Below are 12336 nucleotides of genomic sequence, written 5' to 3'. Positions count from 1 at the left end.
TATTTGTGTTTTAAAGGCAACTGCAATGAAGCATCAAGAAAGACATGAGCAGGCCAGCCACCCTGAGACTGATAATTCAAGGTAAGAGAACAGCTATGGTTTTGAGAGATTTGTGTATTCTATATGAGGTTTGACTTGTAAAAGTGTGTTATTTCTACTTTCTGTTTTTCAGAGAAGACATTTCTGTCACTAACAAAGTGGATGGTGAGCAAAGGTGGTGGCCACGTTTTGGAGCAGCACCTGGGTTTTGCAGATGGCTATGTATTTTTGTGAGGATAAATCCAGAGGATACAACATAATGCACTGCAAAATGTCCTAAGACAGGACAAATGTTGAAGATGCACTGTTCCAGCATTGGAAGACTGTATTTTTAAGTGTTACATACAATGTTTTAAATAAAGAATTTGATATTTTGTTATTATTGTGTTTGTTTTAATTGAATGCCAGTAGTACCTATGTAGAGTAAAAATAAAATGAATTTTATATAAAAATGATCAAATCTAATGAAATCTATATTAAAATGATTTAATATAGATTTCTGATGAATTACTATAGTATACTGATGAATTGGATTATTTTTTACAGTAATTTACTGTAGAGCATTACAATCTGCAACTGTAAATCAAATACAGTTTGCTACTGTAAATCTCAACAGTGTTGCCAGTAAGTTACTGTAAAAACCCTTTGAAATGTCTAAAGCCGGGCTCACACTGTGCGATTTTTTAAAAGTCCTTTAGGATTGTACTTGTCAGACTGTACGAACATGATGATCATGTCACACTATGGGATCTCAGTTGTCATTAATGTCAGACTGTACCACAGTCAAGACGAGTTAAAATGAGTGCGGGCAAGAAAACTTGTCCGGAGTTTAACATTATCAACCCGTATACACGTCCAGTGACTGTGAATTGCACTGCACGCGGGACCGAAATGTTGGCTATCAAGAAAAGTATATGAACGGTGGCAATACCGGCGTATTTAAGAAGAATAATGTATGCAGCTCTACACACCCACATGAAAACAGCGGTGCAACCGGTGTTTATCAGAGAAAAGGCAACATATCAGATGAATTCTGTGAGCGGAGGATGGGAGCGCCGGAGTTTATGGCAGATAGAAAAAATCTCCAGCGTTAATTCTGATTATGTCTGTTCTGATCAAGCTTGTCTTGAAAAACGAACAAAGTTTGACGTTCGTCGTAGGAGAAGTCACACTGCAGGACTGTGCACCAAATCTTCTGACACTGCCAGAATTTCGTCGGAGGTCAAATTTGGTCGCAACAGCCATTAATCGGCTGTCGGTGAACATGTCAAACTAACGATCAAAGACTACAGATTTTAGCCTAGGATTATAGGAATCTTTTAGGATTTTCAAAATTTGAAATGACATGAGGGTGAGTAAATGATGACAGAATTTCAATTTTTGGTGAACCCTTTAAATACACTGTAGCAAGCTGATAAGGATGGATACCAATATATATTTTCATTTATTTTGTCTCTTTGTCTTTGTAAACACCACATGAAATTTCATTTCTTTGTAATTCTTTGTAAAATTTACTAGCAATTTCTGGGTAAAATTTATTTTCTTCTTTTTTGGTGTTTATCTGATCTATGACAATTTCGGTAGTGTGTTTGTCTACTTTTAAAAAAATTTTTTTACAGTATATTGTGAATATGTATTTTAATTACACAATTTTATATAAATAACCAGTCAATAAATAGATTAATATAAATATCACAAACCTAATATTGGTTTAGTTCATTTATGACCGAAAAATGACTCAGTTCAGTGTAAACTCAGCATTGTCTCCAAATGATTCACTGACTGTGTAAATAACCAGTTTATAATAATTATTTTTTGCAAATCGGACGTCACGGCTGCGTTGCTGTGTTTGTTGTTGTGGAACAATGGCATGCACAGACCATTGAAATATATTTCAAATTTTTGTCACATTTGCCATTATTTTAGTTACAGTCGTGCTTTACATTATCCCTAATGACTATTAATAGTCATCACTAACTATTCCTAATGAATACATTATTTCTTATAAAACAACTTTAGCAAACATGACCTTCTGCACTTGATTTTAAATTTATTTATTTATTTTGATTAATTTGATGGCTTTGTGTGAAGAATAGATCAACACTTTTTTATTCACACTGGTAAACTAGCTAGCGAAAGGAAAAAGGTCCAAGATGATACTCCATATGCTGGTGAACGACAAAAGAATGATGGTTGATTTTTTTTCACATTAGTGCTTTCAATCAGTGCGTGACTCATTTCCAAACAGCTGCAAAATAAGAAACACTCTGTTTCTGGTTGTCATAACAGGTGACAGGTGGAGGTCATTGCTGTCAGCTCTTCAGCGTGACTCTTTTATGGAGAAAAACTCTTGACTCAGCACAACTTCCTAAACGGCCCCGTTTCCTCCTTTTCTTGACAGCCGGGCAGCATTTAAGGGATACAGATTAGTCTGTTATGGGATGTGACTGCCTCTCTCACACTCTTTAACAAATGTATGATTACATTCAATAGCGCTCTGCAATTTCATTCCGTTTCTTCAAAGGAAGAGAGACATATGGGAAACAGTTGCCTGCCAGTGAACGGTCACCACTAGGGCTGATTTTATTTGTGATCTTTCTCTTAGATTAATTCATAGCTTTTCCTCTCCCGCCTGTCAGGTCAGGGATTAGTTCTTGTTTTGTGTGCGTGTGGGTTCTTGCATTTGTCTTCTTTTCCTTTTCAAGGAAATGTGCTTTCAGCCACAAGAGCTCTGTGGAAAATGGAGTGGGTTACATCATTTTTCTGAGAGTTTTTAAAACAAGGATTAATGTTTCACCTAGAATCGATCAACATGTCTTATGAGGTTGAATGGAAGTACAAATTGATGTTTTACAAAAAAAAGAAAAGAAAAAAGAATGAGGAACTCAAAGGACGTGAAACTGGGAAAATAAATTGGAAACTACAGCCTGGAGGTCAAAAGAAAGTTACAAGCTACAAACAGAGGTTAAATAATTCCTTCAAATTTTGTCAATGAGTCAGTAAAAGCAGATGGACACCAGCATAGAGTCATAATTTGCAGTGGGATTATCTTTATGCCTAATTTTCTGAATTAGGGGTGTGTAAATAAAGAATTGTTGTGAAAGAAAAGTGATATTGATATTTAAAAGACTTCAGATGTGAATATGCAATGTAGTTTATATGCATTTTGATGAAGAACAGCAACAAAGATTGTCAAAAAATATAACTCTTGTGTGACAACATATCCCACAATTCTCTGCAGGCACAAAAGAATGAAACGTATTTAGATAAAGCATCAGTAGCCATTGCACTGGTGCTTTGAAACCTACAACCTTTTTATTTAGACCCAGGGCCATCGCTAGGAATTCTGGGCCCTGTGTAAAAGTGTTTTTGTTGATTATACAAACATTAAGGGAACATTCCATTTTATATATTTTTTTAAAGTATTATGGGACCCTTAAAATGTTAAACATTGGAAAATGAAAAATGAAAAACTGAAACGTTTCCAAACAAGGTTCCATAAACAATATATAAATAACACGTTTGTGCTAGAGATCTGAGATCAGTTTTAGCTAAACGTTAAACAAATGTCCAACTAAAAAGTGCATTAATGTAAAATGTTAAGGATGTTCATAGCCTTAAAGATGAGATAACTTTGAACGAACGTTATATTAATGTTACTGAAAGACTATTGAATGAACAACTTGAATGTTACCATTTACCCTCATGTCATTCCAAACATAAACTAAGATATTTTGAAGAATGTCTATAGCCAAACAGTTTTGGTTCCCATTGACTTCCATTGTATTTTTGTCCATACAATGGAAGTCAATGGGAACCGAAAGGAAAACATTCTTCAAAATATTTTCTTTTGTGTCCACAGAAGAAAGAATGCCATTCAAAATGACATGAGGGTAGATAAATGATGACAGCATTTTCATATTTGGGTGGACCATCCCTTTAAAAGCAGTCTATCAAATTATTCCAAACTGCACGAGGGAGACCTCTATTAGCATAAGAATACTAATAAAGTTTCCATTTATGTTTCTTTGTCTCTGTAAAATTAGACAGACACCACTTGATATCCCTCCTTCAAGCAACAGGATCAGTGAGAAGGAAAGTAACAAACTGAATTTAAACCCAGGGCAAGAAGTCTTGCGGTTTCTCACGGCACTGCTGCCATCCGGCGCTCTGTGTGCTTGCCAGCCACAGCAAACATTGATTGGCTGATTAAGCACAAATTGATTAGCAGGCTCTCATTAGCATCCCATTAGCAATGACCTATACCTAGCAAGACACACCGCACTCTGACTCAAATGGATTAACAAGCACAACAATCCCGCCACGGACAGAAAATCTGTGAACACTTCTCTAAAAGCTAGAAATCGATGGAATTCACATTATTAACCCCCGACGGACATAAAACTGCACTCTAATGGTGTATCATGGGCGCAAAGCCCCATTTTAATATTTGCATTTATTTACATTAACAATAAGCTGGCCAACCTCTGTGTCCTTGAATCAGTCCAAACACACCGCATGACTGCTATTTCAATATTGCAATCCTTCCCATCAACAAACAACGAGACATTTATTTTCAGCAGAAGGACAAGAGCAGTGTACCGAGAGCATGCATTGCTTTTGAATAGATAGGCCTCAGGACTTTAATTTGAATATATCTAATAAAACAAATATTCAGAAGAACAACAAGACAAGGCTGATATTTTCATTCGCTGGGAAATGATATGCTCTAATATGCAGACGGATGACAGGTCACGCAGTCGCCAGTTGCTAATGTTATTATCTGTGAACATCTTAAAGAGCTCCATCCTCCCAACAGAAACATATACTCTTGTACATATACTCTTCAAAAACCCATCAAATAGATTGTTTTCTGTTCTGTGTTGATGTATTTCCTCTATGTTCTTAATTCTTAAATAGGTTCTGTTTTTTGTTTTTTTAATTAGTTTGTTCATATGGCAAAACTTAGTAGCTCAAAAGCTCTCCATAAATAAAGTCTTGTCATATAATATAACATTTAGCTTTACTGATCCAATAAGCCACACATTTCAGTTAATCTTGTTGTGGTTGGCTGATTTTTCAAACTTAATTTGCCTCATGTAACTGTAAACACATTTTCCTTGAAATTTTTCATAATTATAACAAAAATATATATTTAAATATAAAAATATACATACAGAATACGCTTTAGTTTACATCCCAGTACATGCTACTGTTAGTCAGAGAAAGGTGGTATTTAAAATTTAGGGCGAGGGACATTTTCATTCTAGAAAGCGTTTGATTGGCCAAATATTTGCAATGCCTCTGAGTGCAGGATGAGTCATCGATAATTTTGCTTTGTTTTCTAGGAAATTGCTACTTTTATATCAGTTAAAAGTTTATTTTTTGGAGAGTTCTAGCATATTGATGGCCTCGGAGCTAAAAGTCACAAAAGTCAAATTCAGATATCATCTTTAAAGGTACACTATGGACTTTTTCTCATGTCATTTTCTATTAATTACTACACTGTAAAAAGTGATAAGTTGACTTAACTTAAAAAAATTGAGGAAACCGTTGCCTTAAAATTATTAAGTAAATAATAATTTTTTTAAAAAGTTAAGTGAACTTGACAATTCACTTAACTTATTTTTTAAAATTATTATTTACTTAATTTCAAGGCAACGGGTTTCCTCACACTGTAAAAAGTGATAAGTTGACTTAACTTAATAAAACTTAAGTTTTATTTCAGGCAACATGTTTCCTCAATTTTTTTAAAGTTAAATCAACTTATCACTTTTTACAGTGTAGCCACTAGCCAGTACTTGAAAAATTGTGACTCTTGGCATAGCTAGTCAGTTTTTTTTTTTTCAAACTATACAATTCATTAACGCAGAAGAAAGGTTACTCCACAAGTAATTTGCAGTTTTGTGTTTCAACCACGGATGTCGACAGAGAGCCAACAATTCTGTAGTGCTTGGTCATTTTTAGTTGGGAACAAAGTGGTTTACCAAATCTCTCTTTTTTGTGCATTTAGGTAATGTTTCTACCTTGAATGACACATAATATCAAACAAATTATCTGACTCATTTGCAGACCGTTTTTGCCTCTTCTCTACTATGTAATAAAATAAAAATAGGCAAAATAGTTCTGTTAGTCCCATATTCGGACAGGACTAGTTTTCCGACCCCCCCGGTCCCATCAAATTTGACAAAAATGTAATATAATCTAAATATAAAATTAGAGAGAACCAAATCGCTGAAACTTTCAAGACTATATTAATCCAAGACTATTTATACAAATCCAGTTTTCGAAATGTTTTAAAAACATTTTTCTTGGTTCTACAAAGGTTAAAGGAACATTCCAATTTGTCATTTTGCAAACATTATGGGAACATTATTTTGAACGTCCTTGAACGTTCTGAAACAAGTAGTATGAATTATAAAACGTGAGATCAACATCCTGCTACAGTAAAACATTTCAGAAAAAAAGCTCCATGAATGACATATAAATGACGTTTTTGTGCCAATGTTTCGAGAATATTGTGTTACATAAATTATGTTACATTTGTTCTTATCTCTGAGAGAACCTAGAACCTAGCAAATGTTAACTGGAACACCAGATTTCTCTGCTCAGTCATGTGGGTTCATTACAAGCAGCCACTTCTATAATGTGAAGTTAATTTAAGGTTTTTATGCTAAATTACAATTGTATCAAAAATAATTTAAAATATACATCAAAAATGATGCATGCAACCACAGCACATGACCTTCAGTAACACCCACATGCATAAAACACACACTTCCACCTCTGTAATTACCATGCAGATGTTAGTCCTTTTTGATACATAAAATCAGAATTGTAAGAATTGCAAAGGTTGTTCAGAAAACCAGTTCCATCCAAATAGGCCTTTTAAGGGGTCAGTTCTAACCTCATTAGTCTACGTGACAGTTGCTGCATGTATTTACACAAAGCAGTGTCAAGTTAAACATCCATTCCTCCTCCCCCCCCCACATATAACATTTAACTAAAACCATGAGTAATGCTGGCACTACTTTGCGCCTGGTCTCTGTGACTTGCATGTTCAACTTTAGTGCATGAGAAAGTTCTCGCCATCTGCGATAAGCTGTTAAAAATTCTGTCTGTATAAGTGCTAGAGTTTTCGAGCATCTGATGCATAGTAGGTCTTGTTACCAGTTCTAGTGGGTGGCGATTCAACATGCCAGGAGGGTGAGCTCCATAATTTCAGAGCGAAGCGTGAATCTTAGTTCCCAGCACCGATCAATGACACATCAGCGCAAAGCGACAATTCGGTGCCAGAGAATCGTGCAAATAGATGCTTGTGTGTGTCTATTCTTGTTAATAATGTTTAAGCTGTCTTGTATAATGCTTTTAATGAGATATATGCATTAGGAGCAGTGGATTTACTCTGAGATTTGCCCAATGCTACTTTGTAATGTCTGTGATTTTGGATACACCACTGAAGCAAAGGCTAAAGCTCCATTTAGTGCAGGAAAACAAGTGTTCACACAGTGGTAAACAGCTACAGTTTTCAGGTACGTACCACAAACCCAGAGGCATTCGGCACAATGCAGATAAGATGAGCAGGGAACAGATGGAACGTGGATGTGGCCTGTGCCTGAACATGGTGCCGATGTACGCACCTCCTACATAAGCCTGGGACTGTTAGCATGGAGATCTTCCAGAACATTCTTGGCATCAAGAGGATCTAGTCACCATCTGTCTCCCAGGACAACCTCCCAACATAGACCTTCCCCGCCTCCTGCCACCCCTGTGCTCATCAGCTCCGAGATACGCAGACGCCTGTCAATGAAATTCACGGGCCGTTTGTCTTGGGTGAGCAAATATGACCATAAGACAATTCTATTCGGATCATCTGCACCACCTGTTAAGTCTACGAAAACAGATGACGGCACGGTATTGTTAACTGGAGACGTCCACTTCGCCAGACTTGTGTGAATCAACAGGAAGAATTACTAAATGCACACACAAAGCACAGCCAGAAATGAGGCCATTGATGAAGAACACAAAAAGGATTGAATTCGGTTTCAGTCTGAATGCTTAAAACCGTTCAATACAGAATTGATTCTTAAATGGGGATGCAAAGTTCTGTTTTTGTAATTTGCTCTCCAATAAAGTAGGTTTTGTTCCACAATATGACATTTAGGCTACCTTCACCAATCCAATAAGAGCCTCCAAATTTGTAAACAGCAGTATTGTTGATAAAACAATGCCATTTTAGTATTATCTTGTTGTGGATGATGTTTCAAACTTATTTTGTCACACCTAACTATGAACTGCATTTTCAGTGAAATATAAATCTGAAAGAAATATAGTTTATTAGTCTAACATTATTAACCTAGAGAGAGAATTTATTTTACTACTCATTATTAGGGCTGGGTAACAAAAAAATATATATATATATTTTTTTTTTTTTACAAAATATCGATTCTTAAAGGGGTTATCGGATGCCCATTTTCCACAAGTTGATATGATTCTTTAGGGTGTTAATGAAAAGCCTATAACATTGGTTAAAATTTCTCAATGATAGTGTAAAAAACACCTTTTTTTACCATCAAAATCAGCTCTGTTTTCAGCAAGCCATTCTAGTCCATGTTGCTTTAATTGCTAATGAGCTCTGCTGACCCCGCCCCTCTCTTCCGTGAGGTGACAAGTGGACTGTAAACTTCAGCTGTGAAACTGGCTAACTAGCACATTAGGAAAGGCGATTTGCAAAGATTCATAAAAAACCCTTAAACTTCTGTAGATGAAGCTGGATCACAAATGATTCGCGCCAACATGGACACATTAAGCACATTTATGTTCAAACAACTTGTAAAGTGAATTTTGCATCCGATGACCCCTTTAAATCCCAAGAATCGATTAGCCTTGCCTGTTTTAGTTAATGATCGGGAACATTGTAGCGCACCTCACATCAAGCTTTGTTACTTTTGATATGAAACAAAGTCTCAGATTTCAAATTCTATCCATTTTATTACAGTAATCAAACAATAAATGCAGTTTTGGTGCTGTTTAATGTGGAGCTGTAGCGCCTTTATTTCAAGAGACTGGCAGCGCGAAGCGCACGTGAGTTGATCATCTCCTCGCTTTAATACCAGTTTCAGCACGGAATAAACATGAATAAACACCCGAAGGTATGTTAAAATAAAGAGTACAATTTACCGAAAGCCATATCTTGTCTCATGTAATTACTGTTTCAACTGCAGAAAGACTTCCAATATAACAGCTTGTAAACAATGTCACGTAACGTCACATTTACCTCAGAAAAACATATTCGGTGACCCTAAACTCGTTAGTTAGCTAAAAAAATGAACTCCAGAGATTAGCATTTTACTACATTTTTGCACATACATTTTTTACTGTTCTTAAATGTTTAATTTATGTTTGAATATATCAAGTTATGACAGCCACCATAAATGTTCATATAAAAAAACAAAACAAATTGGAGTCGAAATAGAATTATGTATTTGTAACTCTATTATAAAAACTTAATTGAGTGTAATTTAAGCGTTTGTAAAGAAAATCAGTTACTTTTAACCTTCAATATTAATGTAGTAGGCTACCAACTGATCTCATGTAGGCCTATATTTTACAGCATTACAGACATTTTTGTTTTGTCCTTTAGAAAATATTGCATGTACTGTACTTGATATATATCCGAAATAATAGATATCGAATCCGATCAAATCGGGAATCGAATCGTGAAATTTGTGTCAAAACCCAGCCCTATTCATAATTGCATACAAGAAACAATGCAGCATCTGTATTAATGGTAAATTTGTTAGAATTAATTAGTTTTTTTTTTTGTTGCATGTGCAAAATAACATTGTATTTTATCACTTTGCACATGTACGGTTAAAAAAATCTTGTTGAATTTTTTGCAGAAAGGTTATTCAAAAGTTATTCTGACATAGCAATTGTGACTTCCCCACACTCATAAATGGAACTTCCCGTGAGGACTTGAAAGCACCATAACTGTGATGAAAATATCATAGATATGTATAGGTAGATGCCACATTTGACCGCTTCAGACATGTCGATGCGTCCGCCATCTTTGAACGGTCAATGTTTCATCACTCATAATTAAAATCAAGGAGTTTTCCAAGATGCCACAACACTGCACAGCCTCTGGTTGTAAAAATGCTGAAATTGAAATTCCCGAAAAAACTTTTAAAGGACTGTGTTGGTTTTTGTTTTTAATATGTATTGACTAAATTTTACAGGTTGTTAAACTATTGTAACTTTTTAATGTCATAGCTAAAGGCTTTGTATGGAAGCCTATTTCTGCCACATAAGAAAAACAAAAATCATGACATATTGCTTAAGTCATAATTATGAGATAAAAATTCTAAATTATGCCTTACTAAGTCAAAATTATGACTTTTATGAGATAAAAAGTTGAAATTATGATTTAAAAAGTTGAAACTGCCCATAGAAACAGATGCTAACAGGGCATCTACCTATGGTAAATATGGCATCCGTATAGGATATTTAACTGGCTGAATGTGCTAGCTGAGCAACTGCCACTGAGATTCATGCCATCCGATCATTTCCTTCAGCTATATTAAACCGCTTTGAGACCGTTTTCACTGTTAAACCTATGGAAATTATATAAATGAATACAACAATCATACCTCAAATCTGCACAATACAGCTGAATACGAGTGTAAACCCCTTTTGCAGCCTTGGCAAATTTACACTGGGGCAAGGACAGGGAGTATGCAAGGCACCTGGTCTTCGAAATCAATCATTAGCATGGGTCGAGGGCGGTAATTAGGCGTTCAGGAGGGAGCGTGTGGGACGAGGTGACGAGGAGCAGTTAATGAGGCCACGGGCTGGGGAGGGGTGAACGGCCGGCACCGCGGGAAACTTCACACACGCCGAGAGAAGAGAGAACACACGCTGCAATTATAAGGCACAGTACACAAACATACGATTCAACACCCAAGGAGGTCAGGCTGAAAAATGTGCTGTAACATAGATGACAGTCTAACAAAGCTTTGAGAACTGAGGTGCTATTTTTGTTTTGTAGTAAGTAAGGCAAAGGAATGGCCTGTCCTTCTGGAAGACCATGCAAGGCTTGTCTTTATTACTTCATGAGATCTGATTTCTGAAAAAAATACTAGTTAGGCCTATTATTTTATTATAATGTCTCATTTAGTTTCTTCCCTTTGCATTAGATTAAAAAACCTAACCAGGAACCTGAGATGCAAATTAGCATCGTGCTGTAATGCCTTTGTACTATTTGTCATTTAAAAAATGTAAAATTAAAAAAAAAAAAATTTTTTTTTTTTAAATTGGCCCATAAATACATAAACAAGCATATAAATACATATTTTGATGATTTCTTTTGATGCGTTTAGATCCACAGGCTCATGTGTGTGTGTGTGTGTGTGTACAGCCACAAAGCTTTGTAGTTATAGAAAAATAGATTAAATTATAATTAGATTAAAATATAATTAAATAATTACAATAAATAATTTATTTCTATATTAATACTATTAATATAACAGTAAAATAATATAATTATTATTGTTATTTCTGGCAGTTCTAACACTTTTCCACATTTTTAAGGAAATTTGAGTAAATTTAAGAATAAGCTAAACTGGCATTAAACAAATCACCGGATATTGGTCAACCTTTAATAGTAATTCAGTACCATACCATAATATTGAAACCAGAACTGTACTGTTTCCTGTTTTTTAGAGGACTGGAACATGGAGAGCAATAATTTCCTTAACCCTGGTAGCCTCTCGCACCTTTGAAAGACAAAACGCTCCAAAGAATGAAGCTTGAAGGCTTATTAAATCTACAGTTGTAACAAAGACTGAAGCTCACCAACTGTTTTCAGGAACAGATGCTATGTTAATCGTGGAGTGACGAGTAGGTGTATGAATTAGCCCTCGAGTCTCACTTCCAGTCAGAGAGAGAAAGAGAGAAATGGTGTGACTCCAGCACGGCTGCGGAGGCATTCGAGACTTCACCGACTAACTCGACTCAAAGCCTCACACGCCGCAGCCCGAGTGGGATCTGAAGGCAATGATGATTTTCACTTGATCAAAGCAGATCATGCAAAAGTGCCGCAGCTCCTTGAGTTTTTTCGGAAAAGCTCAGAATATAAAGTGAAAGTGAGAATATAAGCCTGCTCATTAGGATTTTCAGCAGGTTGGAAAATTCAGACAATTACATAGGCTATATGGTTTACATTACAGCAGTGCGCTCCAGCAGCGCTGTACTGATACTCTTTACGCATTAAAGTTTCGCAATTAATTCAGAGCA

Source organism: Onychostoma macrolepis, chromosome 08, assembly GCF_012432095.1.
Source record: "Onychostoma macrolepis isolate SWU-2019 chromosome 08, ASM1243209v1, whole genome shotgun sequence".
Classification (NCBI taxonomy): domain Eukaryota; kingdom Metazoa; phylum Chordata; class Actinopteri; order Cypriniformes; family Cyprinidae; genus Onychostoma; species Onychostoma macrolepis.
The sequence above is the reverse complement of the archived record's forward strand: the minus strand, read 5'-3'. Positions refer to the sequence as shown.